General features: G+C 44.0%; 1 protein-coding gene across 2 annotated transcripts in view; it reads left to right on the forward strand.

Annotated features, from left to right (window-relative positions):
• Positions 1 to 19,139, forward strand: part of ARHGEF25 (Rho guanine nucleotide exchange factor 25) — a 383,409-nt gene that overhangs the window by 237,950 nt on the left and 126,320 nt on the right. The gene's annotated exons all lie outside the window — the stretch shown is intronic.

The raw sequence follows: 19,139 nt of genomic DNA on the forward strand, positions 1-19,139 counted from the left end.
TTGCCTACACTGGGTCAAATGGGTGCACTAATGTTTCAAAAATGATACGTTTTACTGCATTAGTAATACTTTAATTTTCCTATTACAGTAATATCTCAGCTTTCTCCTACAGAATACAACTTGTGGAGAGTGTATGTGTGCAGCCAGTGTGTGCACTTCCTGTGTCAGCTCTGTACTGTAGCTGCATGCAGTGTGTCTGGAATTTATCTGTCTGCAGAGCAGGGAACATAGTAAGGTGATAAGAGACAGATATTAAACAGACAGCAGTCCTGCCTCTTTTCTACATGTAATCTTGCAGCAAAGGATAGCCCTGTGTTTCTCCTCTCTCTCACAGATGATATGGTCATTCAGTGCAGCTTGTAGCAAATTTCACTTTCCTAGACTGTTGGCAAAATCAGCACCATGTTATTTTATAGACAATATGTTTTGCTGGACACTCGCAGCAAATACATATGCTATTCTTATGTAGCCCTTATATTTAGCAGGCCATAAGTGAAGTGGATGGTTCATATTCTACAGCAAGAAAGACATACAGCTAACTGAAACTACATGAGAATGAAATACATGCATGGAATCTATAATTCTGAAACCTGTTATCCAAAAAGGTTCAAAATGGTCAGCGCTTTCAATGCACTCAGGCTAAGCCCTTTATCTGTCCGGTCATCATCACTTCACGCCTAGTGTTACAGACTGATAATAACTGAAATACGTGAAATTGATTGCCACAACCAGTGTTCCCCTGGAAGTCTTACAAAAATGAGGATTGTTGGGTGGTATGTATTGTGGATAATGATTTATCCCTGATAGGAACATCATCCTGACATCTTTAAAATTGCTTTCAAATAAGGGAAAAGTTTAACTTTTTCCCAGAAATGAAAGTTTTTATATGACATGTTTTCCGTGACCACACCATAACATAATGTTTGTGTTACTAGCACACAGCTGTTGTCAACCCTATGCTAATGTAGTGCTACCAGGTAAAAAAGTCACATTGAGTCTAGTTGAAGCTAGTTGATAGCTGAAACTAGGTACATTAATGAAACTTCTGCTCATCTAGTGTGACCTGAACCAGAGTAGCACTTGGGATTGGGATAGGCAATGGTCCTGGAACCAGAGATTGGATTGGAATCCACTGGAATAAGACCCTGGAACCTATCGTGGCAAACTCAGCCTTAGCACCTGAATCCCAGGAACTAGACACTGACACCCGCTATTGGGAACTCAGAGAACAGACAAGTAGAGACTCTAGACTGGAACCAAGAACTCTGAACTGAGACTAGGGGGTATATTTATTAAAGTGCGGGTATTTCGAAGGGGAAATGTTGTCCATAGCAACCAATCAGATTCTACTTAACATTTAACTAGCACCTTCTAGAAGATAATAGCTAGAATGATTGGTTGCTATGGGCAACATCTCCACTTCTAAAAACCCGCGCTTTAGTAAATATACCCCTAGAGGTGGAGAGCTCAGATCTGTGCATCTGAAGATACACAGATCCGGACCCCAGTTACCAGCACAGATCTGGAAATGGAACCGGAGACTGAGCATGTAGCAGCTGAAGATGGAGCCAGGGAGATTGCTCTTTCTAAGAAGTGAGCTGTTCTGGAAATGAGTAGGTCACAGGGGACGGTTTAAATAGGGGGCTCTCCTGCTCCATTGCTAGAAGTGATCATGTGACTGAGATGAGATGTGACTGGATGACAGTGTTCATGTGACTGAATCCAATATGTTTGCGCCCACGCAGTCAGGATGTTTGTATACAGTAGAGAAGCTGAAGTTTAGGAATGCTGGCGGCGGCCAGAAGAAACGCTGAACACCATTATATGACAGCGCCAGACAAGATAAGTAAGGCTAAGACCCCGATGTGTGACAGTCTACTCACTACCTACACAGTAAGTGCTGGATAAGGGAATGAGATAGAAAAGAGAGGAAGAGAGAAAAAAGATGGCAAGATAAATTAATGGAAGATCGTGTGTGTGTGGAGACGGATGAACAGAGATTATAGGAGAAATAAGGGACAACAAGAGAGAGGCACACGTAAAGATGGAGAGAGGGGAAGTGGTGGGAGGGTGGAAAGGTGGGGGAAGATAGAGTAGTAAAGACACCTGCAACACTTTGCACAATAGCTAATGACGTGATGAATGAACGCTATAAAATACTAGGATTATTAGTAATCTTAATAAGAGATTAGCAGTTTTCACTCTTCCATAACTATGATCAGTGTGAGTTATATAGGTTGGATAGTTGGGGCAATTCACTCAAACTGGGGAACTGTTATACTGTACTGTGTGTTCAGGAACCAATGGCTGCTCATTAGGGAACTTGAACAACTGAATGCAATTAGGCCTCACATGATGGCTAAGTTGCTCATTGATTCAGTTGCTTCTTGTTCAGCCTGAAGAACCATATTGCAATCACTTTGAAGAAGTGATTCGAAATTTGACCAATACAGTTTGAGTCTCCAATATATAAAATGCTTGGGACCAGGGGTATTTTGGATATCAAAATATTCCGTATTTTGGAATATTTGCATACCATAATGAGATGTCTTGGGAATGGGACCCAAATCTAAACACATAATGCATTTATGTTATATATACACCTTATACACACAGCCTGCAGGTAATTTTATACTTTATTTTTAATAATTTTGTACCTTAAACAAAGTTTGTGTACATTGAACCATCAAAAAGCAAAAGCTTCACTATCTCAGTCAGGCTAAAAATAAATCAGTTTTTCTGAATATTTAGATATGGGAGACTCAACTTGTAATAACGTAATGTTTTATTTTAGTTTGTCTAAAATTGGAGGTTTACAAGAACAAAGAAAAATGTGTGGCATAAACTGTGAGATTTTAGCTCACATCCTTATTGTGTGCCCAGTTTCACCACCTCTGCTATACAAGCATGCATATTATACATCCTATTATCTAACTCCGCTGCCGCCCAGAGTGATAACCTCAATATAGCCCCACTTCACTGTATACATTACAAACCACACTTGACCAGTAAAAAATCCAGACCACGGGGTATATGTAATAGACTGCATACTACAAGCATCGGCAAGTCCCGTGCGAGACTTCTCAATGTTTTAAAGTAGCAGTCATTTCTATGGCAAAATCAACCGGGTTTCGCCGTTGCCCACAGTCTGCAGGCTATTACATATAACCCCACATCTGAATGGTATACGGTCCAGCACCCAATACACAAAAGTAAGTATGGATCCCAGCTGGACATTGGTCATTAATAGAGACCAATCACAGTTCAGGAAATCACAATTAGCGGTTAATTTTCAATAACGTAGTGGAAACCAGTTACTGTAACTTTTACTGGTGGTTGCATACCCTGGTCCCTGGTTCCTGCAGCATTTGCCAAGTGCAACCACCATGTTTTGTTATGGCCACACAGGCTGCTTACAGCAAAAGACCCTCTGATGTCACACTTGAGAAATGCTAATCTATACTTCTGTATTTCTCATTCAGTTATTTCTTTCCAGCCAATCTAACCTTCTTTGACTCAGGGAATTAAATCTAACAAAGTAGCACAGTATGACCAAAATATTGATGATTCTTTCTTACATTGCAACATGCATCGGGATAGGACTAATGAGCCAACATTTGAAGCAGCTGCCAAAGAGTCCTAAGGGATAGTGGAAAAGTAAGTCTCAGACTTAATCCTCTCTGGAGTCAAATGACACATAAATAAATCTTTCTCTGCCTTCTGCATTGTTTTAACTCTTCTGCCCTCTTCCTCTGTTTTTTTAGTACTAATTCTTCCCATTCTAACCGCTTTCTCTTCCTTTTGTCCTTCACCGATGCTAATATACTTTTTGGAGATAGCACACTTGAAAAGCACAGGCATTGAATAACCACTAACCTTGGCTTGTCTGATGAAAATTACTTTGTTAGAATAAACAGATTCTGGATGGCCAAAAGTGGTGGTACTAATTAGGGAAATAGATTAAATAAGTAGTTGCCAAACTCTGTCCCCATGGCACCCTAATAGTCCATGTTTTAAGGATATTCATGCTTAAAACCACAGATGACATATGTAGTACCTTGAGGACTGAGTTTGGGAAACCATGGGTTAAACCATAAATGTCTGGCACACAGAAAGTAAAGCTGCCTGCTCAGTTTAATACCTTTAAATTGGAGTTAGACAAATGCCACAGGCACTTATAAGATTGGTTGTCCTGCATGACCTGATGACAGCAAGTAGCATGATAAGTAATAGAATAGAACATGGGGGCAAGCTGGGAGCCCTAAAATGCTAGATTGAATTCATTGCATCGTTGTATGGACTGTAGAATTGACAGGGGTCGGCTCGTGTCCATTCTGTATACAGATGGTTTGTGTTTAGAATATAGTTCTGCTTCCATCACATCACAGTTGGCTTTATACACTTCTGGAGCATACAAAGTTATCTTAATCTGGCAGAATTAGTTTTGGATATCCTTTATGTCAGATTTTCTCTTCATTATATTTATTTGTTTATTTATTTGTATATATAAAGCTCACACTAATCCTGGTAGCACCATAGCGCCACAGTGGAGTTTACAATGTATATTCCCTATCACATGCACACATATACACAGTAGGGCAGTGATTTTCAACCTTTTTCAACTCGCAGCAGACCAAACAAGTTTTTAAAATTGCTAAGGCACACCATCAGTCCCTTACTGATGGTGTGCTTTAGCAATTAGCAGTCCCTCACTGATGGTGTGCATTAGCAATTAGCAGTCCCTCACTGATGGTGTGACATAGCAATTAGCAGTCCCTCACTGATGGTGTGACATAGCAATTAGCAGTCACTCACTGATGGTGTGCCTTAGCAATTAGCAGTCCCTTACTGATGGTGTGCCTTAGCAATTAGCAGTCCCTAACTGATGGTGTGCCTTAGCAATTAGCAGTCCTTCACGGGAAAAAACACACACATTGGCCCTCACCAAAAAAAACACTCACAAATTAGCCCCTCACAGGAAAAAGAATAGACAGTTGCCCCCATAGAAAAAAAATAAAACAGAATAGCCCTCACATAACAAAAAACACACACATTGGGCCCCACAGAAAGAAAACAATCATATTGGCAGGCCCCCACAAAAAAAACAATCACATTGCTCCCCACAGAAAAACGGCCCGGGCGCCCCTGAGCCTCCCTGAAGAGCCCAGCACTGCTGGGCCAGCAGTACAAGCAGTACAAGTCAAGTGAGCTTTGACTGCACTGACCTCGCGGCACACTTGACAACCACTCGCGGCACACTAGTGTGCCATGGCACAGTGGTTGAAAAATGCTGCACTAGGGTTAATGTTTGTTAGCAACAATTAGCCTACCAGTATGTTTTTGGAGTGTGGGAGGAAACTGAGTACCCGGAGGAAATCCACGCAACCCACTGGAGAACATACAAACCCCACACCGATAAAGTGTGTTCAAGAAACTCATCACCACAGTACTGTGAGTCAGTAATGCTAACTACTATGCTACCATTCTTCACATTATATTTATTACCTCCTCTCATACTTGCCGACTTTACTTCTCTCCGGGAGAAGCTTAGAGTGGAGATGCAACTGACAGCTTCGGGGGTGGGGCCGGGCTCTCCACGTCATTAGGCCCCTTCCACGGGACAATACCGCAATTCGTGTGTCCACGAGGAGGAAGCAGGGCTAAACACGGTATTTTAGCCACGCCCCCTGCGTACGGACCTGCAACGTCCCCATATAATCTCCCCATCCTGCTCACCTCATTAGGAAGTGGGTGGGATGCGGGATAGCCACCTGCTCAACTATCCTAAAAATTGGGAGCATCCTGCACCCTCCAGGAGAGTAGGCACCTCTTTAATGATCTAAGGGCCTGATTCAGACCCGGTCGCAAGCGCTGAGCGCTCGCAACCGGGTCGATGGTGGCCCAGAGTGCATGCGCACAACGGAGCTGGCTCTGTCGTGCGCATGCGCGAGACCCGGATAGCGACGGGCAAGCCGTCGCCCCGGGTCTTGTACCAAAGGGGGCGTGCTGTCGATGTTGAGTGACAGCATGCCCCCTTTGGTGGGTGGGCCGGGGGGGTGGCTGCCCAGATGGAGGCGTTCCCATGTGATGTCAGTGGGAGAGTGATGTCAGTGGGAGAGATTTCGGCTCTGTTAGAGCCGAAATCTCTCTGGGGCTTGCGGCAACGAGATTCTACCACAAGGCTCTCGTCACAAGCCCGATGGTCGCGATGGTTTTGACCATCGCGACCATCTTCCTGGCTGCTCGCTATAGCTGTGGGTGGTCACCCACAGCTATGCGAACGGCCAGGGGGCCTTTCTAAAAAAAAAAAAAAGACCTGCCCTGATTCAGAGCGAGTGCTCTGTCAGAGCGTCCGGCTCTGAATCAGGGCCTAAGAGCAATGGTATTTTGACTGTTTTAAATAGTACCTGAAATGTTGTGGATTAGTTCCAGTTGTCTAGATCAGCAGTTCTCAAACTGTGGGTCGTGACCCCAAAGTGGGTTGCGGCCATCTCAGCTTGGGGTCGCGACTCACATGGGGTGAGGTTGATGACCCCTCTGAGGAGAGTGAAACCAGTTGAACTGTCTGTTATTTCAGACTCCTCAGATCACTGGCTGAGAGATCCGAGGAGTCATCAGGCAGCCCCGTCCCACCCCAGTGCTCAGCTACTCTTGTCCTCCTGCCCAGCAGCAAAAACTGACACACAGGCAGCAAGCCTCAGCAGCAGACTCAGAGGAACCAGCTGCCAGACTCTCTCTGCAGTCTGTGCAGATGTTCTTAAGTAAGTGCAGCCTGGGGGACCACTGCTGCCAGGGTGGGAGGACACCGAATGTATGTTGATTGCTGTTTAGAGAGAAGAAACTTCCCCAGGAGGAGGAATGAGGGGAGTGTTGAGCACAGACCTTATGGGGGAACAGGGGAGTACACAGTGTGGGAACTGGAGGGGGGGGGGAGAGAAAAAAAAACAAATTTATTAAAAACCCATTGCCTCCCCCCGTCATCCACTGCCTCCTCCTTGAAACGCACTGCACCCTCTGTCTTTCTCATCTACTACCTCCTCCTGTCACCCAATGGTTCTCCCTGTTACCCACTGTGTCCTATGTCACCCTTAGCCTCCCACTACCTCCCCAGTCACTCACTTTCTATCCTGCCATCCTCTGCTTCTCCCTGCCACCCACTGCCTCTCTGTCACCCTCTGCCTCCCCCTGTCACCCACTGCTTCTCCCTATTACTGCCTCCTATGTCACCTATTGCCTCCCCAGTCACCCTCTGCCTTTCCATGCCATGATCTGCCTCCCCCCTATCACCCTGTTTCTCCCTGTCATCCAGTCACCCCCTGCCACCCTCTGTCTTTCCCTGTCACCCTCTGCCTCCCCATGTGAGCCACTCGTTCTCCCTGTTAACCACTGTCTCCTATGTCACCCTTTGCCTCTCCAGTCACCCACTGTCTTTCCTGAAACCCTATGCTGCTCCTTGCCACCCACTGCTTCTCTCTTTCACCCACTTCCCCCCCTGTCACCCACTGCTTCTCTCTTTCACCCACTTCCCCCCCTGTCACCCACTGCTTCTTGCTGCCACCCACTACCTCTCCATCACCCGACACCCTCTGCCTACCCCCTGTCTCCCACTGCTTCTCCCTATTACCCACTGCCTCCTATGTCACCTATTGCCTCCCCAGTCACCCTCTGCCTTCTCATGCCACCCTCTGCCACCATCACCCACTGTTTCTCCCTATCACCCACAGTTTCTTCCTGTTATCCACTGCCTCCTACGTCACCGTTTGCCTCCCCAGTCACCCACTGTCTCCCCAGTCACTCTCTGCCTCACCTTGCAAGGACAGGGGCTTTGAAAGGAGCTCGTCCCTGCAATGTCTAAATTAAATGATCGCATTAGCGCAGTGGCGTAAGTTCATACCAGATGCCAGTAGGCAAGTTATTATTTTTATGCCCCCCTAAAACAAAAGGGAAAATAAATGTGGTGCATATCTATCTATCTATCTATCTATCTATCTATCTATCTATCTATCTATCTATCACTTATGCACAAAAACACTAATATAGAATAGCCTTAAGTGACTATATTGTGGGCAATAGAGGACGCACCTCCATTGTCTCCCATAGTTCTGCCCCGGCATTAGCAGATACCTCATTTCAGTTTCCATAGTGCTACTGTGCATGAGCGGTCTGCTGACCACGCATGTGTGGCAGTCATTCCTCAGTAACTTGCTGGGGTCCTGTAATAATTTTTATTGTTAGACGGGGTCCCAGAGCAAAAAACTTTGAGAACCCCTGGTCTAGATGACAGGAAAGAAAAACAAACTGTCACTTATCTGAGAGTTTGGTGCTTCGTAATGAGTTGGCCACAGTGTTATCATTTCATGCACAATAACTTTATTTCAAGAATTAATATAAACATTTTTGTACTTAGCCCAAAGATTTTCTTTTGCACTGCATAAAATGTTATATACTTATTAGTAGTGCTAAAATGCAGATATATTAAAAGAATGTTTCTCTATTTGTTGTTATCTTACAATTTATTAGATTGTAAACTCTTGTGAACAGAACCTTCAATCAGTTTGTCTCAAGCTTGGTTCCTGTATTTTACCGTTGTGAGTTTGCTTTGTATTCTCCATGTGTAATGCTGGCTCCGTGGAAATAAAAGATAATAATATCTTTAAGCTCTTGTTTGGCTGATCAAGCTGAATGTTGTGTTTACAATAAACCTAGAGAACAACAATGTACATATTGTCCTTGTGCACACTGAGCATAATAAGGAACAGGCATGGGCTGGTGCAAGGTGTCTGGGCGACCTAGGCAACATTTCACCCATCGCCTCTGCTCCCTCTTATTCATACTATGCCACACATTAGTGAAGCCAATGTATAATATGCCACACAGCAGTGTCCCAAATTCATAATATACTATATAGAAATGCCCCAACTAATATACCACACAGCAGAGCCCCAAAACTATACTGTGCCTCATAACACTGCCCCCAATTCATACTATGTCATGCATCTGTGCCGCAAATTCATTATATGTCACACAGCTGTATCCCCAATTCATAATTATGCTACACATCAATGCCTCCAACACATAATATGTTACACATTTGTGCCCCCAATACTTATGCCACATAGCTGTGCACCAAATTTATTGTATGCAACAAAGCCGTGAATTATGCCAAACAATGCCCCTAATACATATGCCACACGTGCCCCAAATTCTTTATATGCCATACAGCTGTGCCCCAATATTTTGTGCCACACATCCATGCCCCAATATTTATTTATGCCACACACTTGTGCCCCAATATATGTCAGCACCCATTAATCCCCACCACACACACTCCCCCTGCCAGCACTCATTAATCCCACACACATACATACACTAGCCCTGTCAGCACTCAATAAATCCACCACCCCTCAACACATTAAGCCTGTCTGCACTCATTAACACACACACAAGCCCCCCACTCCTTTCACCCACCCACCCATTAATCCTTTCTCACTAAAAAGTCATAATACCTTACCAGGATCCATGCAGCAGCAGCAGCAGCAGCAGCAGCAGATCCTTGTTCCTTGTGTGGACTAGGGGTGGGGGTGAGGGTTTATTAGCTTCTTATGTGAGTGACAGGCTGGCACCTGGAGGAAAGGAGGAAGTTGGCGGATTGGGAAGGGGCAGCCACCACTGCTGCTAACTCTACAGCACTAACAAGTGAGAGTGCAATGCCGGGGGAGTTCCTGCTTCATCCTTGGTCATCAGTAGTCTTGGCCTTGACTGAAAGGGACATTCTTCTTTTTTTTTTCTGTGGACTCAGCGGCGCCCACCAGTGGCTGACACCCTTAGCCAGCCACCTAAATCTGCCTAATTGTAGCACTGGTCCTGGGAACAGGATAGGAACTACAGTAGACTATATGCACCAAGATGGTAAAATTAGAATGTGAATCTGGTGAAATCTGGTAAAATGGATTAATGATTTTTCTTGGGAGACCAAACTTGGTAAGTCACGAAAGTTACAGCTTGGATGTATGTTCTCAAACTTTTTCAGCCAATTCCAAGAATAGTAAAGCGCAGGTTTTCATATTTTCCCACTATTTTTCTAGTGTTTAAAATAGGACAGACTTCTTTTTTTTAGCATTGATGGTTCTTTAAATAGTATGTGCTCATTTATATTTTCAATTCTATATATATCTGCTACAGTCTAGTGAATTTTTAGCATACTGTGGATTAAAGCAGAATTCATGCCTTTATGACCAATTTGGTAGTGAAATAACCTGTATATCTGTGTGCTACTGAGTCTGTATATGAAGCACAACAGAGCTTGGTGTGGGAAAACGGAGCGGTCGCTGCTTCATAACACTGACAGATTCAGGATCAGCCTCGCAGAGAAGTTCCGCATATCAAATGAATCAGTGCAGTCTCCTGATGCATGTTAGTTGCATCACATTGCGACTAAGGGCCGTATTCAATTAGAAGCGAAAAGCCGCTTTCTGCGGAAAAGTATCACTGATCGCGGCTTTTCTATTGGTCGGAACTTATCTCCAAATTCAATTCCAGCCAGTTTTCGCCTATGTGGAAAGTCAATGCAAATGTAATAGGCGAAAAAGATTTGCCTAAGAATAGCAGGAGAAAAGAAGTGCAACATTTTTATTTTGGGGTGCAAAGGTGGGGAAACCACTCAGAACCCTCGGGACAGCCCCCAAAGGACAACTGTGTGCAAAAATCTGGAAAAAAACATAAGAACATCGCAAACAAGTACTTTCATAAAAACTAGTGAAATCGCCTTCTTAGGGATCTGCAAGTATGGGTCAGGTGTTTTTAGGATTGCAGGTGCATGCAACAGGTGCGTTTTTCACGTTTTTTAAAACTTCACTTTAGAGAATTTAAAAGATTCTAGCACCCATTTTCAAGTACCCCAAATTTGACAAGACTACTTTTTTCACCAAAAAAAACAGCTTAATGCCATTCTTCACTTTTACAAGGACGCTAATAACAAGGATTTTAAACAGCTTCAGTACCCCAAATAGTTTTATTAGGTCTATTGGAACATTTCTACATTGATTCCCAATTTTAGTGCATCTTTTTGGGGGGTTCAGACTGATTTCCCCTATTCTGACAGTACTTTTCGCCTGCTTTACATTCGCCGCTTGCCGTTTCGCCTGGTTAGTAATTGAATAGGGCGAAAAGCGTGGACGCGTACGATAAGTTTTCGCGTCCAAAACACGCGATGTAGGTGAAAAGTCGGGTAGGCGGAACTTTTTAGCCGAGGCCAAACTTATTGAATGCGGCCCTAAGACATATTTTGGGGCAAAAAAGACATAAAAAAGATGCTCGTTACAAGCAGAGTTGTGCCAAGTGGAGCTAAAAGGTGCAATTGCAACAGTGCACGAGGACACATCTCTAAGCTGGGAATGTTACCCTAAGGGGCATATCCAACTGGAGGCGTAATTTTGATAAACCACGCTGCTCGAGGTTTCACCCGCAGCCGCAAGGTTTGTCCTTTCCAATAGAGTTTGTGATTTAAATTTTTCCACTTGGTGCTCAAATTTTACAGTGTCCGTTTTTGAGGGTTGCTGCCACTGTCAGTGTGTGAGGGATGCTGCCAGTGTCAGTGAGGGGTGTCAGTGTGTGAGGGGTGCTGCCAGTGTCAGTGAGGGGTGTCAGTGTGTGAGGGGTGCTGCCAGTGTCAGTGAGGGGTGTCAGTGTGTGAGGGGTGCTGCCGGTGTCAGTGTGTGAGGGGTGCTGCCGATGTCAGGTTGTTAGGGATGCTGCCAGTGTCTGTGAGGGGTGTCAGTGTGTGAGGGGTGCTGCCGGTGTCAGTGTGTGAGGGGTGCTGCCGGTGTCAGTGTGTGAGGGATGCTGCCAGTGTCTGTGTGTGAGGGGTGCTGCCAGTGTCTGTGAGGGGTGTCAGTGTGTGAGGGGTGCCTCCAGTGTCTGTGAGGGGTATCAGTGTGTGAGGGGTGCTGCCAGTGTCTGTGAGGGGTGTCAGTGTGTGAGGGGTGCTGCCGGTGTCAGTGTCTGAGAGATGCTGCCGATGTCAGGTTGTTAGGGATGCTGCCAGTGTCTGTGAGGGGTGTCAGTGTGTGAGGGGTGCTGCCGGTGTCAGTGTGTGAGGGGTGCTGCCGATGTCAGGTTGTTAGGGATGCTGCCAGTGTCTGTGAGGGGTGTCAGTGTGTGAGGGGTGCTTCCAGTGTCAGTGTGTGAGGGGTGCTGCCGATGTCAGGTTGTTAGGGATGATGCCAGTGTCTGTGAGGGGTGTCAGTGTGTGAGGGGTGCTTCCAGTGTCAGTGTGTGAGGGGTGCTGCCGATGTCAGGTTGTTAGGGATGCTGCCAGTGTCTGTGAGGGGTGTCAGTGTGTGAGGGGTGCTTCCAGTGTCAGTGTGTGAGGGGTGCTGCCGATGTCAGGTTGTTAGGGATGCTGCCAGTGTCTGTGAGGGGTGTCAGTGTGTGAGGGGTGCTTACGGTGTCAGTGTGTGAGGGGTGCTGCCGATGTCAGTGTGTGAGGGGTGTTGCCGGTGTCAGTGTGTGAGGGGTGCTTACGGTGTCAGTGTGCGAGGGGTGCTGCCGATGTCAGTGTGTGAGGGGTGTTGCCGGTGTCAGTGTGTGAGAGGTGCTGCCGGTGCCTGTGTGTGTGTGTGAGACTCCGTCAGTTCAGTTGTGTGTGTGTATCCTGTGTGTGTGGGTGGTGTGTGGAGCAGACAGGTGAGGAGTAAACACAGGTGAGTTTATGGGGTAGGTGGCCGCATCTCCCCATGCAGGAAAATTCAAAATGGGGTGTGAGGTCCGGAATTTTTTTGCGTGCAAAGTCCTGTACCCAATTGGATATGCCCTTAAATGTGCACTCTCAATCTCTTGAAGTTCATTAAAATGTCTCCTCCGGTTGAACAAAATGTAATCTTTTCAGTTGACCACAGAAAGGGCATTATTGGCTCTAGCCTTCCCATCAGGACAACATATTGTACGTTAGCCTATGCAAAATGGTAATTGTATTACAAGTTGGTATTTTAATGTACTTATCTTTTGCCATTTTCTTTTATGTACATAACTTTTCTCAGAAATCTTCCCAAGTATGGAATTAAATTTGAGGTGCCAATAAGGGGATGGGCACAAAACACCTGGGCTCTTCTTAGCCTGCACTGTTTGTATGGGACAACGGTGGAGACGATTGATTGAGCCTGCTTGGCGGGAACGCAGAGAATAGAGCAGGGGGGGAGTTGTTAGAAGCCAGCTGTGGTTGCTGGAAAATAATACTGCGTCCCGCATGTAAGTCATGTGACGCTCAGTAACAAGTCGTGCACGCTTATGATTTGTGTTATGCTGTTATAATTATAATGATATTATAATATTATGTCTATTTACAAAATATATCTTAAAATAAACAAATCAAAATCAATGCAGTATATACAGTACTACTATTTATGACGACAAAAGCTGATAAAACTATGACTCCAGATTGATATGCTACAGATGTGTCCACATACAGTCAGGTCCATAAATATTGGGACATTGACAGAATTTTCATATTTTGGCCTCTATTCACCACCACAATGGCTTTGAAATGAAACAAACAAGATGTGCTTTAACTGCAGACTTTCAGATTTAATTTAAGGGTAATTACATCCAAATCAGGTGAACGGTGTAGGAATTACAACGGCTTCTATATGTGCCTCCCACTTTTTAAGGGGCCAAAAGTAATGGGACAAACTAAACAATCCTAAATCTAACTTTCACTTTTTAATACTTTGTTGCAAATCCTTTGCAGGCAATTACAGCCTGAAGCCTGGAATGCATAGACATCACCAGACGCTGGGTTTCATCCCTGGTGATGCTCTGCCAGGCCTCTACTGCAAATGTCTTCAGATCCTGCTTGTTCTTGGGGCATTTTCCCTTCAGTTTTGTCTTCATCAAGTGAAATGCATGCTCGGATTCAGGTCAGGGGATTGACTTGGCCATTGCATAACATTCCACTTTTTAGCCTTAAAAAACTCTTTGGTTGCTTTTGCAGTATGCTTCGGGTCATTGTCCATCTGCACTGTGAAGCACTGTCCAATGAGTTCTGAAGCATTTGACTGAATATGAGCATATAATATTGCCCAAAACACTTCAGAATTCATTCTGCTGCTTTTGTCAGCAGTCACATCATCAATAAATACAGGAAACCAGTTCCACATGCCCAAGCCATGACACTACCATCACCATGCTTCACTGATGAGGTGGTATGTTTTGGATCATGAGCAGTTCCTTTCCTTCTCCATACTCTACTCTTCCCATCACTGTGGTACAAGTTGATCTCTGTCTCATCTGTCCATAGGATGTTGTTCCAGAACTGTAACGGCTTTTTTAGATGTTGTTTGGCAAACTCTAATCTGGTCTTTCTGTTTTTGTGGCTCACCAATGGTTTACATCTTGTGGTGAACCCTCTATATTCACTCTTGTGAAGTCTTCTCTTGATTGTTGACTTTGACACATATACACCTACCTCCTGGAGAGTGTTCTTGATTTGGCCAACTGTTGTGAAGGGGTTTTTCTTCACCAGGGAAATAATTCTTCTGTCATCCACCACAATTGTTTTCCATGGTCTTCCGGGTCTTTTGGTGTTGCTGAGCTCTCCGGTGCATTCTTTCTTTTTAAGAATGTTCCAAACAGTTGATTTGGCCACACCTAATGTTTTTGCAATCTCTCTGATGGGTTTGTTTTGATTTTTCAGCCTAATGATGGCTTGCTTCACTGATAGTGACAGCTCTTTGGATCTCATATTGAGAGTCGACAGCAACTGATTCCAAATGCAAATGTCACACATAGAATCAATTCCAGACCTTTTACCTGCTTAATTGATAATGAAATAATGAGGGAATAGCCCACACCTGTCCATGAAATAGCTTTTCAGTTGATAGTCCCATTACTTTTGGCCCCTTAAAAATTGGGAGGCACATATAGAAACCGTTGTAATTCCTACACCGTTCACCTGATTTGGATGTAATTACCCTCAAATTAAATCTGAAAGTCTGCAGTTAAAGCACATCTTGTTTCTTTCATTTCTAAGCCATTGTGGTGGTGAATAGAGGCCAAAATATGAAAATTCTGTCAATGTCCCAATATTTATATACCTGACTGTACATCTTACCTTGGTGCACTACAAGTTGCATTAAACATAACACGCGAGGGCCGTGCCACTCGATAGTGGGTGTAGTTGGTATCCCGGCATGCTGAGTGTTGACGGTCGAAATACCGGAAATACAAAGTCGGGATCCTGGCTCCAGAATCCCAACTGCCGGCATCCCGAAGTAAGTATCGGGGGTTAGGGGAGGGTTAGGTTTAGGGTGCGGGGATAGGGTTAGGCACTAGGGGGAGGGTTAGGGTTAGGCACCAAAAAGGGAGTTTTAGGGTAGGGGGAGGGTTAGCATACCAACCAACAAGTGTCGGTATTCTGACCGCTGGGATCTATACCCAACCCCTCGGTAATGCCGAAATACTGGAAACACAACGTCGGGATCCTTGCTTCAGAATCCTGACCGCCGGCATCCCGAAGTAAGTATCGGGAGTTAGGGGAGGGTTACGGTTATGGTGCATGGTGTAGGGTTATGCACTAGGAGGAGGGGAGGGTTAGGGTTAGGCACCAAAAAGGGAGGGTTAGGGGAGGGGGAAGGGGGAGGGTTTGCATACCGACCAACAAGTATCAGTATGTTAACCCTGTCGGGATTCTGACTGCCGGGATCATACCCAACCCCTCGGTAGTGCTGAGCATCTTTTGTGCAACTGTTTACCTTAAAATGCATCTTATTTCGCACAGCGATGGGGATAGGGAGCACAAGCAACTTCTGATTAAAATGATATGCGGCATGTCTATATTCTGTGTGTGACTGCGGTGTATCTACATGCGAAATGCTACGTTATAATGTCAGCAGCTGTGACACTGTAATGTAGCATTTCACATGCAGATACACCGCAGTCACACACAGAATATAGACATGCCGCATATGTGCGAATAAGATGCATTTTAAGGTAAAAGGTTGCACGAAAAGATGCTCGGTGCTATCTAGTCACGTTACGGCATGGCACGACTAGAAAGACTTTTTAATGCGCAAGGAAGTAAGATGTATGTGGACACATCTGTAAATACATACTATACATGTACCACGAGGAAGACTTGGTAGAGTAGAACAGTCCTGGCACATTTATATTGTAAGTTTTAAATCACATGTGTTCTCCGCTCGGTTAGGCCTTCGGCTTGTGTGGAACTTAAAAAAAAAAATGTTGTCTTCTAAAAGTAGACTGTTTATGTAATCCTAAAATTGAGCTTTCTGTCAGAGCCATTTATAAACACTGTGTAATGAGAGAAACGCTTCAACCACATCCACCAGGGAATTTAGATAGAAACAAGGCACATGATGTAAAATACTATACAGTGCTACTTTACTGTAGCCCTATGGGCCTGCTCTGTATCCTTAAGATTTGCATATACAGTACTAGTACTGTATGCTATAAAGTGTACATATTACAATGCACCAGCTGTAATACACTTTATAGCAAGTTGTACAGTTTTACAGGAAAAAGTTGGTACTTTATAAATAAAAGATAATAATACAGGTTTAAAGTTTTATTCACTAACCTTTCCCAATGCTAGGTCAGGATACTGTGCAGAAATGGCGATAAGGCAGATAGCAACATAGAAAACTATGGGGAGATTTAATTAAGTGCAATGTCTGTAGGAGCCTTTCACTATAGGGAAGATTCAGTCAGACTCAGGTTTCGTGTCCTGTGCTCGCAGATTAACATCATGCGCATTTTGTGGGATATTTACATGAAGCGCACCCCCTATAAGTGGCAAATAAGATAACAGGACAGTGTAGAAGGCTGTTAGTGGCCATAAGCAAAGTATTGGAGACAGTTACATTGTGTCAAATGGTTGATTTTTGCAACCTCTATAAATAGTGGAAAAATTATAGCCAACAAATTTATTTCATTACATTAATGTATCTAGAGTGTTTTGATGTACAATAACATTTCTCTATAGTGATTTTAAATTGTGTTTATACATGTTTGTAAAAAGTTGAAAAAAACCCTTGTATCTCCAACCTGCAAATTCAGAAACCCCTTTCCATCAATGTGACATCTAACATTCATGTCCAACATCAGAAACCCCTTTCCATTAATGTGACGCCTAACATTCATGTCCAACATCAGAAACCCCTTTCCATCAATGTGACACCTAACATTCATGTCCAACATCAGATAACCCATTTTTCTGCTTTTAAAGAAAATGACATGAAAAATCACCTGTCTTTGGGCCTAATTCCAGGTTGTGCAAAACCCCAATGTTTACCTACATCTCCAATGTTTTTAGATCTGCACATGCACAGAAGCAGCACTGCGATGTGCAGGCTAGGAGCTGCGATGTCGCCCGCAATGCCTTAAATGCTACAGCATGATTGATATGCTGTTTGCATTTGGGGCTGGTGGCCGCATGTCGGCCCCATTTTTTGGGCATGCTGAAGCCAGTGGTGTAGCTTCACGTGACTTTCCCGGCCATCCTGAGTAACCTGAGGGTTACTCAGATAACTGATATTCACACAGATGATCTGGTGCTGCATCCTAGGATGCCGCAGCGGATCAGAGAAGCCGGGAGGAGGCATTTATTTACACAAGGCGGCTCCTGCGGCATCAGCATATTATCTCACAGCTGCTGCGTACAAAGACACAGCGGCTATGTATTCTGCGTCCATCTCTGAATCAGGCCCTTTAATGGGTATATTTTATTTAAAAACTTATAAATACATTATTATTTATTGGGAGGGGTGTCCCTGGGGTACTGCACTGTCCCCTGTCATTTTCACATTAAAATAAGGAAGTTTCCTTACTGATCACTTAGGGCCTGAATCAGAGGTCAAACCAAAAAGGAACTCTAATCAAGGCGCTAGGAAAATATAAATATAATTATGACTATAAACAGGTGCTGGGTTGCAGCCGTGTAGAGCAGTGTCAGTGCTCTTAATCAGATTCTAGTGGAAACTGATGACATATAATACAAAACAGGACACAGCGCAAAAAACTCAGCACCTACCAATATATTAAAAGTGAAAAAGTTTTAGTGTCTCATATAAAAATCTGATATAACCAATAGCAATGACAATACCGATAATTAACAACAATGTATGTATAATAAATAGCCAGTGGATGCAATGATACAGCCATACAACTATTGCATTGATGTATATGGATACATGTTACCAGTAAACCTGAGTCCATGGAAACTGGAGTTATACAGTTCTGTCCTCCACAGGAGGTCTCCTATATGGTATGTCCACGGATGATACAATTATGTAATGCACAAGATGAGTGCAGCAACTGTGTGCAGATGTGTGTGGAACTGAAAACCTAAAAGGACCAATGAATCCTCACTGCTATAGTCCTGCTGGCCACCGAATGCAGGCTCCAAATCGCTCCAGAGATGACCAGTGTGCAGTTGTGCAAACCTCCAGGTGTTTGGGCTGGCGCGGGAGCAGGAGCCATGATGTGTATGCAGCAAATGCCCGAGGGAATTCCACTGCAGTCTTTAGCTGTAGATGACGACTGAATGAATGAGCAGGGTAGCGGCTCAATGGGATATTGAATCTGAGATGCAGGCGATGGCTGTCACTGATGTGATACAGGAACTGACAATTGGCAGGTGATAGCGACAGTGTCTGACGCGTTTCCCCATGGATCCTCCCACGGCTTCGTCAGAGGCATATGTCGATTGAGTAAAACAGCTTGATATAAAGGGCATGTAACAAGTGGAATCAATCCAGTTGTAAGTAATTGGATCATTTGTATCCAAAAAGGTTCAGCATAAGAAACACTAATATCGGTTTATAACAATAGTTAATCCATATTTAAAACATATATTTAAAACATATTTATAACAGAAGGCAATCAAAAAGAAAAAGTGGATAAGGGAGAATGGCAAATTAACATATTGATAATATGTCTATAATAAAAAATGAAAATTAAGAAAAAATAATAATATGAAAATAGAAAATAAAACGAACAGCTGAAAAACTTAACCCATTAAAATAGGAAATCTAAACTAATAGTTGGCCATTTGTTGCGGCCAATCAAACAGGAGACCCTGTATAGGTTTGGTATGGTTCTAAAAATAAAAATGATAATAATAATGA

Source organism: Taudactylus pleione, unplaced genomic scaffold (genome assembly GCF_031769625.1).
Source record: "Taudactylus pleione unplaced genomic scaffold, aTauple2 ptg000065l, whole genome shotgun sequence".
In the NCBI taxonomy this organism is placed as follows: domain Eukaryota; kingdom Metazoa; phylum Chordata; class Amphibia; order Anura; family Myobatrachidae; genus Taudactylus; species Taudactylus pleione.